Here is a 16893-nt window from a genome sequence, read left to right on the forward strand (position 1 = left end):
CCCTCAGCAACCATAAGTTTGTTTTCTAAGTCTGTGAGTCTCTTTCTGTTTTGTAAGTATGAGGTTGTCTTGAAAGGAAAAAATGCTAAGCCCTAGGGATTATGTCTGGCAGAAAGCAAATGCCAGTCATTACTATTCCCACCCTGAGCTACTTTTTCCTCTTAAAAGAATATTTTAATTCACCTTTGTACATGAGTTTAAAAACTGTGAAATAATTACTTTTCTTTGATAAATTAACAAGAACTTGACTTGCTTTTAGACTGAGTTGTATTTCACCTGGAGCTTCCCTGGTGGCTCAGTGGTAAAGAATCCACTGGCTGATTCAAGAGACACAGGTTCAATCCCTGGGTTGGGAAGATCCCCTGGAGGAGGCCAATCTAATATTCTTGTCTGAGAAATCCCATGGACAGAGGAACCTTGTGAGGGTCTTATCCATGGGGTCACAAAAGAGTGTAACATGACTTAGCAACTAAACAACAACTTGGGGAAATAAAACTCAAGAGAAATGGGCAGAGAACTCTAGGAATTAAACTCCAGCCCTTCAAGATCTAGTGCTACAAAGACAGAAATATAGATCAATGGAACAAAATAGAAAGTCCAGAGATAAATCCACACACCTATGGACACCTTATCTTTGACAAAGGAGGCAAGAATATACAAGGGAGAAAAGAAAATCTCTTTAACAACTGGTGCTGGGAAAACTGGTCAACCACTTGTAAAAGAATGAAACTAGAACACCTTCTGACACCATACACAAAAATAAACTCAAAATGGATTAAAGATCTAAACGTAAGACGAGAAACTATAAAACTCCTAGAGGAGAACACAGGCAAAACATTCTCCGACATAAATCACAGCAAGATCCTCTATGACCCACCTCCCAGAATATTGGAAATAAAAGCAAAAATAAACAAATGGGACCTAATGAATCTTAAAAGCTTTTGCACAACAAAGGAAACTATAAGTAAGGTGAAACGACAGCCCTCAGACTGGGAGAAAATAATAGCAAACGAAGCAGCTGAAAAAGAATTAATCTCAAAAATATACAAGCAGCTCATGCAGCTCAATTCCACAAAGATAAAGGACCCAATAAAAAAAAAATGGGCCAAAGAACTAAACAGACATTTCTCCAAAGAAGACATACAGATGGCTAACAAGCACATGAAAAGATGCTCAACATCACTCATTATCAGAGAAATGCAATCAAAACCACAGTGAGGTACCATCTCACGCCAGTCAGAATGGCTGCTATCAAAAAGTCTACAAACAATGAATGCTGGAGAGGGTGCTGGAGAAAAGGGAACCCTCTTACACTGTTGGTGGGAATGCAAACTAGTACAGCCACTATGGAGAACAGTGTGGAGATTCCTTAAAAAACTGGAAATAGGACTGCCATACAACCCAGCAATCCCACTGCTGGGCATACACACTGAGGAAACCAGAATTGAAAGAGACACATGTATCCCAATGTTCATCGCAGCACTGTTTACAACAACCTAGATGTCCATCAGCAGACGAATGGATAAGAAAGCTGTGGTACATATACACAATGGAATATTGCTCAGCTATTAAAAAGAATGCATTTGAATCAGTTCTAATGAGGTGGATGAAACTGGAGCTTATTACACAGGGTGAAGTAAGTCAGAAAGAAAAACACCAATACAGTTTATTAGCACATATATATGGAATTTAGAAAGATGGTAATGATGACCTTATATTCAAGACAGCAAAAGAGACACAGGTGTAAAGAACAGACTATTGGACTCTGTGGGAGAAGGCAAGGGTGGGATGATTTGAGAGAATAGCATTGAAACATATATATTACCATATGTGAAATAGATCTCCAGTCCAGGTTTGAAGCATGAGACAGGGTGCTCAGGGCTGGTGCACTAGGATGACCCTGAGGGATGGGATGGGGAGGGAGGTGGGAGGGGGGTTCAGGATGGGGGACGTGTATATACCAGTGTCTGATTCATGTTGATGTATGGCAAAAGCCACTACAATATTGTAAAGTAATTAGCCTACAATTAAAATAAATAAATTTGTTAAAAAAAAAAAAGATCTTAAAAAACTGGAAATAGAACTGCCATATGACCCAGCAATCCCACTTCTGGGCATACACACTGAGGAAACCAGATCTGAAAGAGACACGTGCACCCCAATGTTCATTGCAGCACTGTTTATAATTGCCAGGACATGGAAGAAACCTAGATGCCCATCAGCAGATGAATGGATAAGAAAACTGTGGTACATATACACTATGGAATATTACTCAGCCATTAAAAAGAATTCATTTGAATCAGTTCTAATGAGATGGATGAAACTGGAGCCCATTATACAGAGTGAAGTAAGCCAGAAAGATAAAGAACATTACAGTATACTAATGCATATATATGGAATTTAGAAAGATGGTAATGATAACCCTACATGCAAAACAGAAAAAGAGACACAGATGTACAGAACAGACTTTGGGACTCTGTGGGAGAAGGCGAGGGTGGGATGTTCTGAGAGAATAGCATTGAAACAAGTATATTATCAAGGGTGAAACAGATCACCAGTCCAGGTTGGATGCATGAGACAAGTGCTTGGGCGTGGTGCACTGGGAAGACCCAGAGGGATCGGATGGGGAGGGAGGTGGGAGGGGGGATCGGGATGGGGAACACATGTAAATCCATGGCTGATTCATGTCAATGTATGGCAAAAACCACTACAATATTGTAAAGTAATTAGCCTCCAACTAATAAAAATAAATGGAAAAAAAAAAGATCTAGTCTTAATATTGCTGGCTTAGACTCTTTTTTTTTCCCTCTTTTTTGCAGCCCCCTGAAACAGTAGGCAGACTGGGTGCCCAGAGTCCTGGCTTTGCTATTGTAGCATCCTTCCCTACTCATGGTTAATTGCTTTCAGGTTGGCCAGAGTTCCTTCTAAGGTCCAGCCAGCCTTCACAGTCCTTGCCAGTCCTGTGCAGGAAGCAGAGAACAGGCCAAACCTGGGGCTTTGGCCTCATGCCTGCAGCATGTGGGCCACCTGGGCTCCTGCCAGCAGATTTCAGTAGAGCAAAGGCTAGACCTTCCTCAGGAAGCCCCAGGGTCACAGATCTGAACCTGTCTTCTTCCCACGTGTTGAAAGAGTGAAATCATGCTTCTCATGCAAAGATAAAATGAACACATGTCAAAGATTTTATTTAACTCACTAATTGAATGAGGCACTGGTAAGATATAACTGTTTCAAAGGAAAAGTCAAAAGACCACAAGTTTGTATGGTATAAAGGAATGTTGACATAATTTTTTTTATGGATTTGGATCTTACTTTATTATTGTTCTTAGGGGGCTCCAGAATTTATTTACTTGTCTTTGCTATCCCTTATTTACAATTTTCAGAGGGGCTTCTCAGGTGGCTCAGTGGTAAAGAATCCACCTATAATGCAGGAGACGTGGAGATGCTTGATCCTTGGGTTGGGAAGGTACCCTGGAGAAGGGCATGGCAACCCACTCCAGTATTCTTGCCTGGAAAATCTCATGGACAGAGGAGCCTGGGGGGGCTATAGTCCCCCAGGGGTTGCAAAGAGTCAGACACAACTGAGCAACTAAACAATAACAAAATAGCTCAAAAGGCAATGGAGGGCACAGAGCTCTCATAGCATCAGATAATGAGATGATTCCAGCATCCCACTGGAAGGCAGTAATCTTTTTTGCTTGTTCCAAAGTCTAACATGTTTCCTCACCCTTGAATGCCTTTCTTGTTTATCTTTTCCATTTCTTGGTTTCTAGGAGAGAGTTTTCCCTCTTTGTCAGGAAAGCTAGGCAAACCTGGGATTAAGATCTCTATTCTATATTTCCTGGGCATGTGGCCTCACTGAGATCACTTCTTCCCTGAGTCCATGTATGGATATGAGGATTAAAGTGCCTGGCACACAGATGTAAACAGAAACAAACCATTACCAGCAACTTACTCTGTGTGGGATGTGGATCCAAATTTAATGTTGTCACACCTATCACTACTTCTATTTTAGAGACGTGGAAACTGAGACCCTGGGTATTTAAGAGACTGACCCAGAGTCGTGCTGTGGGGTCATGTGGTGGAGCGGGAATTCACACCCAGGCCGGCGGGCTGTGCTGTCACACTCAGCCAGCACTCAGGAAGTGAAGGTGCCACAGAACGGCTTAGTTTCTTTAATCTAACCACATCCTGACGTGAGTGAGTTGCCAGTTACCCTATAAAGCCAGCTGTGGAATTGGTGGTCATGCCTCACTCCTTGGTCGCTCTCTACCCCTGTTTGGCACTGGGGTGGGTGCCATATGTCCCACTGCCCTTCCTGGGACCCAGTGTCAAGACCCTCATAACTGCTTGTGTTGTTGTTTTTACTTTGTATTGAAACCTTACATAAAACTTGTAGAAATATGCACAGTTCAATGAATTTTCACGAAGCGAATGTATATGCTTGTAAGCAGCCAATCAAGAAACAGAACATGACAGGCACCCCAGAAACTAGCTGGTGCAGTGTGCCAGTCTGTACCCCAGGGGTGACTACCACCCGAACTGGTAACACCATAGTGCAACCTGCCTTTGATCCTTATGTAAAAGCAGTCATATAGTCTGCATTCTTTTGTGTCTAGCTTCTTCTGCTCAATATTCTGTTTATGAGATTCATTTGTATTGTATATAGCTGCAGTTTGTTCATTCTCATTGCTGTGTGAAAATACAATCTTTTTTCCATTTTCTGATTGATAGACATTTTGGTAGTTTATGGTTCCAGCACATACCTTTTGGCACATGGAGGTACATATTTTGTGGCGTCTACTTAGCTTTTAAAAGAAAAGTTGTGAATTGTTTGGCCAAGATATTTTCTTAACAGCTGCATAGTCTACTTCTCCATTGCTACAATCAGCATGTTTTCTTTTTTCCTTTTCTTCTTTCAGGTCAAGTGTGCTGGCCCATCTGCAGCCCCCTTGATGTGTGCTGAGCACTGCTTAACTATTAAAACACATGTTTTAACACATGTGTTCACTAGTTCCTTATACCCATTCTGGTTCATGGAGGTGTGTGAACATCAGGACCAAGGCCACCTGACAATCACAGGGGGACCTGAGATCAGCTTAGCAACCAGTGACCCCAGGAACGTCTCCCTTCAGGTAATTGGGTAATTTTCTCCCCTCCTGGGCAGTGATTTCTACTCCCTGCTCTCCTTTATTCCTTGATGGGAAACCTATTTCTAGTTGTCTTCCCTGTCCTCCTTCATCCCTGAAATGGATACACAGCACTTCTCCCCTAATCTATCCTTTTTAGGGCTCACCTCCACCACCTCCTCTCCTTTTTCTTCTCTGCTCTCACTGGGAGCTGCCCTGGGAAGCATCTTTATTTTCACCCATATTTCTCTTTTTGCCCCAGAGCACGAGTCCTGTCTTTCTCACAGCTGTTTTGATTACTACTGTTTCCACTTCATCCCCTTTCCCCTCAGGCCAATTTAATCATTTCCTTACTGGCTTTTTACTTCTGGTCCCTGGCCGGAAACCAAGGCAGGCGGCCCTCCCCTCTGCTGGCAGCGGCTGGACTGCACAGCTGATAAACCTTCTCTGTGTTTGCTCCCTAGTGGCAGATGTGGGGATAGCAGGGCTTTCTCCCAGCTTGTTGCAGGAGCATCTTCAAGGAGAATGAGGCCTGGGTCCACCTCTTGGCTCTTCTGCCGATTGAGAGGGTGGTGTATTACCCAAACCTCCGACTTGGACCTGTGCTCTGACAAAACGAAATGTCTTAGTAAAGACTGTTGAAATTGCTTGCTGTCCTGGCAGATCTATTCTGTGTGGTCGCTTGACTAGGATGGAGGCAGCATGGAGGAGCTAAAGACCTATTTTAAAAGCATTGGAAGAGAAGTTGGGCAACCTGGGTTCTAGTTCCAGGAGGGCCACCTACCAGAACAGCAAGTACCTTCTCTGGATCTGTTTCCCCTTTTGCAAAATCAGGCACCTGTAAATCCCGTTAAAGATGTCCCTTCATCAGGTTCCTTTCTCAGCCCTCAGTTTCTTACTCCAAACCTCGTTCCCACCCTCCCGTTTGCTGTCTCTGAGCTGCTGACCTCCTGTGGTGGGACGACTTTACCAGATGCCACCTATTCTTCCTGATCCTGAACACGACCTCAGAACCTTTGTATGAGGTCTCCAGGCCCACAGAAACTGAGACTTGGAATCGCATGGCTCAGAAAGTAAACTGGGTTGTATTTCTTGGCATTCAGGCTGACCTGCTTTCTAGCCCCTGAAAGACCCGACTCAGGATGTAGAAAGAGAGAAGCAGCAGAAACCAAGAGCTTATATGGGAATTTGTTTGTCACTGAAGATGGAGTCTGATGTAATAACAGACCTTTGCACAATGTGGTATTTACCAAGCGCTCTGTCACTCACATGGCCACAATGTGGTAGGTGCTTAGTTAAGATGGAAAAGACATTAAATCTGTACAACATACTTTGAGATAGACAAACAGACCACATTCACACAACTCTTATTACAGAATATTATAATTTTTCTATTTTATTATTAATCATTGTTAATCTCTGTGCCTAATTTATAAATTAATCTTTACCACATGTATGTGTATTATATATAGGAAAGAGCATTGCACATTTAGGGTTTAGTACTATCCAAATTTTCAGGCATCCAGTAGGGATGGTGCATCATTTCCTCAGGATAAAGGGGAACTAGTGCCAGGTGGCTCAGTGGTAAAGAATCCACCTGTAATGCAAGAGATGAGGTTTTGATTCTTTGATCAGAAAGATCCTTTGGAGAAGGAAATGGCAACCCACTCTAGTGTTCTTGCCTGGGAAATCTCATGGCCAGAGGAGCCTGATGAGCCACAGTCCATGGGGTTGCAAAGACTCGGACATGACTGAGCAACAACAGCAAGTGTAGTGCAATGTAATCATAACTACTTGGTGATGGTGTCTCAGGGGAGTTATAAAGGCATGCGGGCTTGTGGCTTTGTTCACTAAGTCGCCTGGACAACATTTGGCAAGAACTTTTGATGCTCTGATGGGGCTCATTTTTTGTCACAGAGGAAGTGCCCACACATCCCTGTTGTCCTTGGCACAGTTGCCTGGCGTTCTTGTCTCTTCCTCTCAGTGTAGACCCTTGGGCTACACTAAATCATACTCCTACTCAGCTCAACATTGCATCTGGCAAAATCACTGAAGTCATAAGTAAGAGAGACATTTCACACAAATGTGACTGCCCTGTGGTAAGGGATTCGAGGAGCCAGGACCTGCAGCACAGGATGGAGCATCACTGGTCCCAACATCTGTAGATGAGCCTCAGGTGGGAACCTTACTCAATACAGCACCAGGGGCACCTATTTTGTCATTGTAAAGCAGCAAATTCATAGATACCAGCCACGTTTTATAAACGAGTAACCACAATACAGGTATAATCTAGGTGCCACATCCAGCACCCTGGGAGGAAATAATCAGCCCCCTGAAGGGTGGAAGACCTGTAGTTAGTGCAAACCCTTGGTTTTGACAGACATTAATAAACATTTTCATTATATTGTCAAATAACTTGAGGTTCAGGGAAATAATTCAAATGGAATCTTCTAGAAGAACATAAACTACAGTATAATTTTAGGGTCACCCTCTGGCTATATTAGTTCAGGAAAAAGTAAGAGAAGCACTTGAAAATTATGTGGAACAAATAATTGGAAAAATGTATACATTTTCCAAGTCTATCCAAGACCTCTGAGGATAACTTGGTTGCCAAATAATTTAATTTGCTGTTTTATACTCAGGCAGTCTTTGGCAAACTCCAGGAGATAGTGAAGGACAGGAAGGCCTGGTGTGTGGCAGACCATGGAGTGGCCAAAGGCTTGGACACGACTTAGCGACTGAACGACAGCCTCAGTCAGGGCTTCTGTTGGAATGTCCAAGTGAGCTGAGCCAACCCTCTGCACTTTGATGCAGGGTCAATAACTTCTTCACCTCCTCATTCCTGATTCTTCAGTCAGAGTATTTCAATTTGTTTCAAGACAACCACTGTTCATATTTCTGGGCATTTCATCTGGGGCCACAATCCAGTGCTAATACCCATATCTAACTTTTTTATTCTTTGTTCTTGATTAAGAGATTTTAGGAGCATAATCCCTGGCATGTTGCAGTCCATGGGGTCGCAAAGAATAGGACACAACTGAGCAACTGAACAATAGCAACAAAGGAGCATAATAGCTCAGGAAACACACTCTAGCTGTTAATATACAAGTTGTTTTCCAAAGGAAAGCCTCAACATAATCACTGATATATTTAATAATATACTCATCCAGGGTAGATGTTTCTCAGACTGTGGACAACTTTGATTGGAATTGTAGCACCATATAAAAATAATTTGTAAGGACAACATCTAGAAAATATTTAAAAGAGATGTGGCCATAAGCTGAACTTTATGCCATTTAAAAAAATACAGACTTTCATAAAGTAAAAACATATATGGTTGCATCCAAAGATGGTCTGCTGGTGTCCAATAAAATACTGTATTTATGGCAGAGAGTAGACCTTTTTCTTCTTCAGGAGACCCTAGGGCACAATTCTGAACCTGTCCTCTTCTCTGTGTTAGAGGATTTTTTAAAGAAGTAAAATCATAATTCTCACAAAAACATAAAATGAACACTTGTCAAAGATTTTTATCTAACTCACTGATTGGGTGAGAACACTGAGATGATATTATACTGGTTCAAAGGAGAAGTCAAAAGATGACAATTTTCTATGGGGTAAAGGAATGTTGAAGTAAGTTTATATATGGACTTGAAACTTGATTTATTATTATTTTTAGGGAGTTCCAGAATTTTCTTGTCTTTGGAGAAGAATTTTTTGTATTTGTTGTTGTTCAGCCGCTCAGTTGTGTCTGACTCTTTTTGACCACATGGACTGTAGCACGCCAGGCTTCCTTGTCCATCACCAACTCCTGGAGTTTGCTCAAACTCATGTCCATTGAGTCAGTGATGCCATCCAACCATCTCATCCTCAGTCGCCCCCTTCTCCCCCTGCCCTCAATCTTTCTCAGCATCCGAGTCTTTTCCAATGAGTTGGCTGTTCACATCAGGTGGCAAAAATATTGGAGCTTCAGTCCTTCTAATGAATATTCAGGGTTGATTTCCTTTAGGACTGATTGGTTTGATCGCCTTGCTGTCCAAAAGACTCTCAAATTCAGTTCAGTTCAGTTCAGTCACTCAGTCGTGTCTGACTCTTTGCAACCCCATGGACTGCAGCATGCCAGGCCTCCCTGTCCATCACCAACTCCTGGAGTTTACTCAAAATCATCTCCACTGAGTCGGTAATGACATCCAGCCATCTCATCCTCTGATGTCCCCTTCTCTTTCTGCCTTCAATCTTTCCCAGGACCAGGGTCTTTTCAAATGAGTCAGTTCTTTGCATCAGGTGGCCAAAGTATTGGAGTTTCAGCTTCAGCATCAGTCCTTCCAATGAATATTCAGGACTGGTTTCCTTTAGGATGGACTGGTTGGACCTCCTTGCAGTCCAAGGGACTCTCAAGAGTCTTCTCCAACACCACAGTTTAAAAGCATCAACTCTTTGGTGCTCAGCTTTCTTTATAGTCCAACTCTCACATCCGTACATGACTACAGGAAAAACCATTGCTTTTCTTCAAGGAGCAAATGTCTTTTAATTTCATGGCTGTAGTCACCATCCAAGTGATTTTGGAGCCCAAGAAAATAAAGTCTGTCACTGTTTCCATTTTTTCCCCATCCATTTGCCATGGATGCCATGATTTTTGTTTTTTGAATGTTGAGTTTTAAGCCAGCTTTTTCACTCTCCTCTTTCACCTTGATCGAGAGACTTTTTAGTTCCTCTTTGCTTTCTGCCATTAGGGTGGTGTCATCTGCATATTTAAGGTTATTGATATTCTCCTGGCAATCTTGATTCTAGCTTGAGCTTCATCCAGCCTGACATTTTGCTGGATGTACTCTGCATAGAAGTTAAATAAGCAGGGTGACAATATACAGCCTTGATGTCCTCTTCTATCAATTTTGAACCAGTTTGTTGTTCCATGTCCAGTTCTGATTGTTGCTTTTTGACCTGCATACAGGTTTCTCAGGAGGCAGGTAAGGTGATCTGGTTTCACCATCTCTTTAAGAATTTTCCACAGTTTGTTGTGATCCACACAGTCAAAGGCTTTAACATAGTCAATGAAGTAGAAATAGCTGTTTTCCTGGAATTCCCTTGCTTTTTCTATGATCCAGCACATGTTGGCAATTTGATCTCTGTTTCCTCTGCCTTTTATAAATTCAGCTTGTACATCTGGAAGTTCTTGGTTCACATACTACTGAAGCCTAACTTGAAGGATTTTGAGCATTACCTTGCTAGCATGTGTAATGAGTGCAGTTGTGTTATAGTTTGAACATTCTTTGGCCTTGCCCTTCTTTGGGATTAGAATGAAAACTGACCTTTTCCAGTCCTGTGGCCACTGCTGAGTTTTCCAAATTTGCTGGCATAATGAGTGCAGAACTTTAACAGCATCATCTTTTAGGATTTGAAACAGCTCAGCTGAAATTCTATCACTAGTTTTGCTCTTAGTAATGCTTCCTAAGGTCCACTTGATTTAGCACTGCAGAATGTCTGGCTCTAGGTGAGTGATCACACCATCTTTGTTATCCGGGTCATTTAGACCTTTTTTGTTTAGTTCTTCTGTGTATTCTTGCCACCTCTTCTTAATATCTTCTGCTTCTGTTAGGTCCATACCATTTCTGTCCTTTATTGAGCCCATCTTTGCATGAAATGTTCCCTTAGTATCTCTAATTTTCTTGAAGAGATCTCTAGTCCTTCCCATTCTATTGTTTTCCTCTATTTCTTTGCATTGATCGCTGAGGAAGGCTTTCTTATCTCTCCTTGCTTTTCTCTGGAACTCTGCATTCAAATGGGTATATCTTTCCTTTTCTCCTTTGCTTTTCACTTCTCTTCTTTTCACAACTATTTGTAAGGCCTCCTCAGACAGCCATTTTGCTTTTGTCGCATTTCTTTTTCTTGGGGATAATCTTGCTCCCTGTTTCCTGTACAATGTCATGAACCTCTGGCCATAGTTCATCGGGCACTCTATCAGATCTAATCCCTTGAATCTATGTCTCACTTCCACTGTATAATTGTAAGGGATCTGATTTAGGTCATACCTGAATGGAAGAAAAGTTATTACCAACCTAGATAGCATATTAAAAAGCAAAGACATTACTTTGTCAACAAAGGTCCATCTAGTCAAGGCTATGGTTTTTCCAGTGGTCATATATGGATGTGAGAGTTGGACTATAAAGAAAGCTGAGTGCTGAAGAATTAATGCTTTTGAACTGTGATGTTAGAGAAGACTCTTGAGAGTCCCTTGGACTGCAAGGAGATCCAACCAGTCCATCCTAAAGGAGATCAGTCCTGGGTGTTCATTGGTAGGACTGATTTTGAAGCTGAAACTCCAATACTTTGGCCACCTGATGCAAAGAGCTGACTCATTTGAAAAGACCCTGATTCTGGGAAAGATTGAGGGCAGGAGGAGAAGGGGACGACAGAAGATGAGATGGTTGGATAGCATCACTGACTCAATGGACATGCGTTTGGGTGGACTCTGGGAGTTGGTGATGGACAGGGAGGCCTGGCATGCTGCGGTTCATGGGGTCAAAGAATTGGACATGACTGAGCGACTGAACTGAATGGTCTAATGGTTTCCCCTACTTTCTTCAATTTAAGTCTGAATTTGGTAATAACAAGTTCATGATCTGAGGCACAGTCACTTCCCAGTCTTGTTTTTGCTGACTGTATAGAGCTTCTCCGTCTCCAACTGCAAAGAATTTATAATCAACCTGATTTTGGTATTGACCATCTGGTGATATCCAAGTGTAGAGTTGTCTCTTGTGTTGTTGGAAGAGGGTGTTTGGTATGACCAATCCATTCTCTTGGCAAAACTCTGTTAGCCTTTGGCATGCTTCAGTTTGTACTCCAAGGTCAAACTTGCCTATTATTCCAGGTATCTCTTGACTTCCTACTTTTGCATTCCAGTCTCCTATGATGAAAAGGAAATCTTTTTTTTTGGTGTTAGTTCTAGAAAGTCTTGTAGGTCTTCATAGAACAGTTGAGCTTCAGCTTCTTTGGCATTAGTAGTTGGGGCATAGACTTGGATTACTGTGATATTGAATGGTTTGCTTGGAAACGAACCGAGATCCTTCTGTCATTTTAGAGATTGCACCCAAGCACTGCATTTCGAACTCTTGTGTTGACTATTAGGGCTATTCCATTTCTTCTATGGAATTCTTACCCACAGTAGTAGATTTAATGGGATATCTTTGTACTGCTATCCCTTTAATTTTCAGAGTTGTAAAGTAACTCAAAGGCATTGAAAGGCACAGAGCCCCCATAAAATCAGAGAAGACCCCACCATCCCATTAAAAGGCTATCTGGTAATCTCCTTTGCTTATTCCAAAGTCTTACATTTTTCTTTGCACTTGAATGATTTTCCTTGGGTCATCTTCTCTATTTCCTGGTTTCTTGGAGAGAGTTTTCCCTCTTTTCATCAGGAAGCTTTAGATATTGAGCTTTTGGAACCAGACAAGCCTGAGGTTCAGATCTACCTCTGCATTTCCTGGGCATGTGGCCTCATTGACATCCCTTCTTCCCTGAGTCCATGTCTTACAATGGAGGTGAAGATTAAAGGGTCTGGTACACAGATATAGCAGAAGCAAACCCTTATCTGCTACTAACTCTGTGTGGGATGTGGATCCAAGTTTAAGATAGTCAAACCTATCACCACCCCTATTTTAGAAATGTGGAAACTGAGGTACCAGGCACCCAGGGTCATGCTGTGAGGTCATGTGGTGGGGCGGGAATTCAAACCCAGGCCAGCTGGGTCTGCTGTCACACGCAGCCAGCACTCAGGGAATGAAGGTGCCATGGCACTGTTTAGTTTCTTTAATCCAACCACATCTTGACATGAATGAGTTGGCTGACTCCCCTAGAAATCGAGCTACAGAGTTGTTGGTCACGTCTCGTTCCCTGGTCACTCTCTACTCCTATTTGGCACTGGGGTGGGGGCCATATGGCCACTGTCCTCCCTAGGCTCTGCTTCCCTGAGGGTCTTTGAGACTGATTCATTTGAGGATCTCATCTATAAAGCCTGATCCTGATGGTAATTTGGGGTGAAGAGGAGAGCTGGTTTCTGATTTAAGTTTTAGGGAATTGGGTGCCTGAGCAAAAGATTAAAGAAGCATATTTTCTATAAGGTTCTATAGGCTTAGGAAGGGAGTACTAAAGGTGTGCTCAGTTGTGACAGTAAAGTGATCACTGGCCTTTTGGGTCAGAAGATCTGGATTCAAGTCTTTCTTCTAGAATCCCCTGGCCTATACTCTTGTGCCTCAGGAACCATTCTCCAGACAGTGGCCAGTGTGATTATTTCAAAATATAAATTAGGTCAACTCATCATCCTGCTTAAACCCTCCAGTGACAAATGATTGAACTTAAATTGCACATACCTCATTAGTGTTCTGAATAGTTGCCAACTGGTTCTCTTGGAAGGGGGTTTTGGGAAGAGAGAGAAGAGCCTTGATTTATAGTATTTGCTAATTTCCTTGCTACAAATATTCCTATTATTATTGAACTTGACAGTTAACAGCTCACAAAATTCCTGAAACTGGAACAGCTGACTTATGTGAGCTGTGAAGCCCTGGACTCAGCACAACTCTCTTAAAACTCAGCTTCCTACTGTGGCCCTTGTGGCCCAGTATGGTCTGCTGTCTTAGCTCAATCTGCCACAAGCAAATACTACAGCCTGTGTAGTAATAAGAACACAGAAATGAATTTTCTTATGGTTATGGAGACTAGAAGTCTTAGATAGAAGTCCGGCCATTTCAGTTTTTGGTGAGGAATCTCTTCTTGGCTTGCAGACAGCTGCCTTCCAACTGCATCCTCAGGTGACTAAAGCGCTCTCTACTGACTTGTCTTAGAAGGATGCTTAACCTGTTATGTCCTATTCTTTCCAGCCTTATGATCTCACTTAACCTTAATTACTTCTGTAAATAACCTGTCTCCAAATAGTCACATTGACGTTTAGAGCTTCAACACATGAATTTTGGAGGAACAATTCCATACCATCTACCTACCTCATCAATTTCACCTTGTTTCATGCTCCCTTCTGATCATGACACTACAGCTCTACCACCTGTGAGCCCCCAAACACACCAAGCTTCATTCCCCCACCAAGGCCTTCTTATTTGCTGTTCGTCTATCTAAAAAACATTTTCTCCAGACCTTAATCTGTAATCGCCACATCACCCTTCTGAGGGATTTATTGATGAGAAAACTGAGGTATGAGAGAATAAACATTTGACCAAAGCATAGATTAGTTAGAAGTGCTAGTTGCTCAGTTGTGTCAGACTCTTTGCAATCCCATGCACTGTAGCCTGCCAGACTCTGTCCATGGGATTTTTTTTTTTTTTTTAATTTCCCAGGCAAGAATACTGGCATGGGTAGCCATTCATTTCTCCAAGGGATCTTCCTGACCCAGGAATTGAACCTGAGCCTCGAGCATTGCAGGCAGATTCTTTACTGTCTGAGCTACCAGGGAAGCCCCCAAAGCATATATTTAAGAAAATGCTGAGCCCAGATTCAAGGCATCATCACTTCTTTATTTATAGATTTGTAGCTGACAGGAACTTTAAAAATCACCTGGGCTGCAGGCTCAGCTTCCATGTCTCATAATTTAAGAGCTTAAAACTTTGATAAACCCAGCTGAAAGGACACCAGTTCCTTTTATGTCAGTTTGACAAGCTTTAATTTAGCCAGTCTCTCTGCAAGTACTGGTGAGAGATTCAGTCCAAGAGACACAGTAATCCAGGAGACTGAGGAGGCCCCAGCCAGTGTTCTTTCCAATGGGCCAGTGCCACACACTTCTGTGGAATATTAGCACGGGGAGCTGGGAGAGGTGCTGCTTAGAAATAAAAACTGACAGCTTCCAGTTGGCACTTCCCATTATGTGGGGCCTTTCTGAATGAGATGATTTTCCACTTGGGAGAGGGAAGAGTAACATGTCAATGAGGGCAGGAGATGTCTGGAACTTCCAAAGATAGGACACTACTATTTTCCTCATAGTTTGAAAATGATATACCCTTTATATGTATGCATTTCACTAATAATGTGTACATCCCAGTTCCTTTGAGAGTTGGTGAAAGCAGAATCATAGCACATTCAGAGTCACAATTAAATATTTAGCAATGAAGCAAAACTCTGAAAAGAGGATTTTCATATACATGTTCATCAGCCCACTGAAAAGTAAATGACCTTGCAAATTCCTTAGGTCAAGCTTGTGTAAACATATGGGACTTGTCAATACAAGAAAAAGAGAGCTTCAGGTTGAATAATTACCCAGATAATTTGATTCTGGGAGAGTTTGCTTAGAACTCTCTATGCAAATGCATCAAACTTGCTAAGGAGCTCTTCTAAGGAAGTGCCTGGAAACCAGCACTTCCTCTTCCTGTCCTCCTCTGGTCCCCACCCCACCCGGTGTATATTTTTCCTGTGCATATTTGTATATCTGCATCATCTATATACATTATATCCTCCTGCATTTCAGTTTGACTGTATAGATGATGGTCTTGGCTCCATATAGACACATTAAATACAGTAGATTTCAAGGGATTTGGATGGGTATAGTATACTGATCCAAAGTCTGTTTTTCTCTACTGTAGAGCTCTAATCACAGTAAACTGTGCATTTGTAATCATCTAGTGAATTATGGTGGAACATTAAGTGTTAAAATCCTGGCCTTTCCTTTGGAGATCTGGGTTATTTGGATGCTTGTCTAGACTTGACTACAGACATATCCAGGTACACAGGCCTTTCTTCACATATGTTTAGGCCATGTAGATGATCCAGATAGTTCCAAGTTGAAGTATTTCCTACGTTTTATTTTTTGAAGTATAGTTGATTCACAACATGTGTTAGATTCAGGTGTACAACAAAGTGTTAATATTTCCTTCTTTTCTACTGCCATCCCTGACTAGTTGTGATATCTCTCCCTTTTACCTGGATTCTGGGCCAGTTGGGAATGAGCCAGAGTGTTGATTTAGTACTGATCTAAGAGTAAGAATGGAGGATGGTAGGATTCCACATGATGTGATACACAGCCAAAAAACAAAGTATGGAGGATGGGCCAGGATTCCAAAAGAGAGAAAAGAGCTCTGACAAATAGCATAATGAAAGAATATTCAGGTTGACTCAATGGCTAACATTTACAACTTTGTAAATGAATTTAATTTTTCAATTTTTAATGGCCTTCAGTACGTACATTCAGGTTGATGATATAATACAAGGACACTGGTATTTGGAGTATTCACTCATCTATTTGATTTTCTCTCAAGAGCTAATTCTGAGGTGTGCATTTGATTCCTGGCTGCATGTAGTGATTAGATAAACTACATAACCTTTAAATCTCTAAGGTAACTGTTACATCTGAGTTAGGATACAATGTGATTGCAGGAGTTCTAACCTGGCCACACTCTCTGCTGAAATGTTGCTCTTTGCTTTTGGGGTCCTGGAAAGAAAGAGGGTAGAAATGTTAAGGGAGAAGGATATTGGTACATGAGGAGCACTCCTTAGAAGTGAGAACTCACTGGGTTGTAGCTTTACATATAGACTAGAGACTTCCGCTCCCTGAAAATCACAGAAGCTGTGATAAGAGTTAATGGGTACCACTACCTAAAGTTCCTGGTTAATGTATTCCTGGAGCTAAGAAACAATGCAGACATGACAAAAGAAATTTTATTTGAATTTGAAGCACATCACATGAATTTTTTTCTTATAGGACATATGTGATATGGCTGAGGCTTAAACTGAGCAATCAGAAAAGGACAGTCTTTCATTTAAATTTTGCAGCAGATAA

At 41.9% G+C, this 16893-nt stretch overlaps 1 long non-coding RNA gene across 1 annotated transcript in view; it reads left to right on the plus strand.

Annotated features, from left to right (window-relative positions):
* The window catches only part of LOC122705608, a 104342-nt gene that overhangs the window by 87016 nt on the left and 433 nt on the right, over positions 1-16893 (plus strand). The window contains exon 3 of the long non-coding RNA XR_006344158.1: positions 4920-5132. This is a non-coding gene — a long non-coding RNA (uncharacterized LOC122705608). The remainder of the gene's footprint in view (positions 1-4919; positions 5133-16893) is intronic.

This window comes from Cervus elaphus, chromosome 12, assembly GCF_910594005.1.
Source record: "Cervus elaphus chromosome 12, mCerEla1.1, whole genome shotgun sequence".
NCBI lineage: Eukaryota > Metazoa > Chordata > Mammalia > Artiodactyla > Cervidae > Cervus > Cervus elaphus.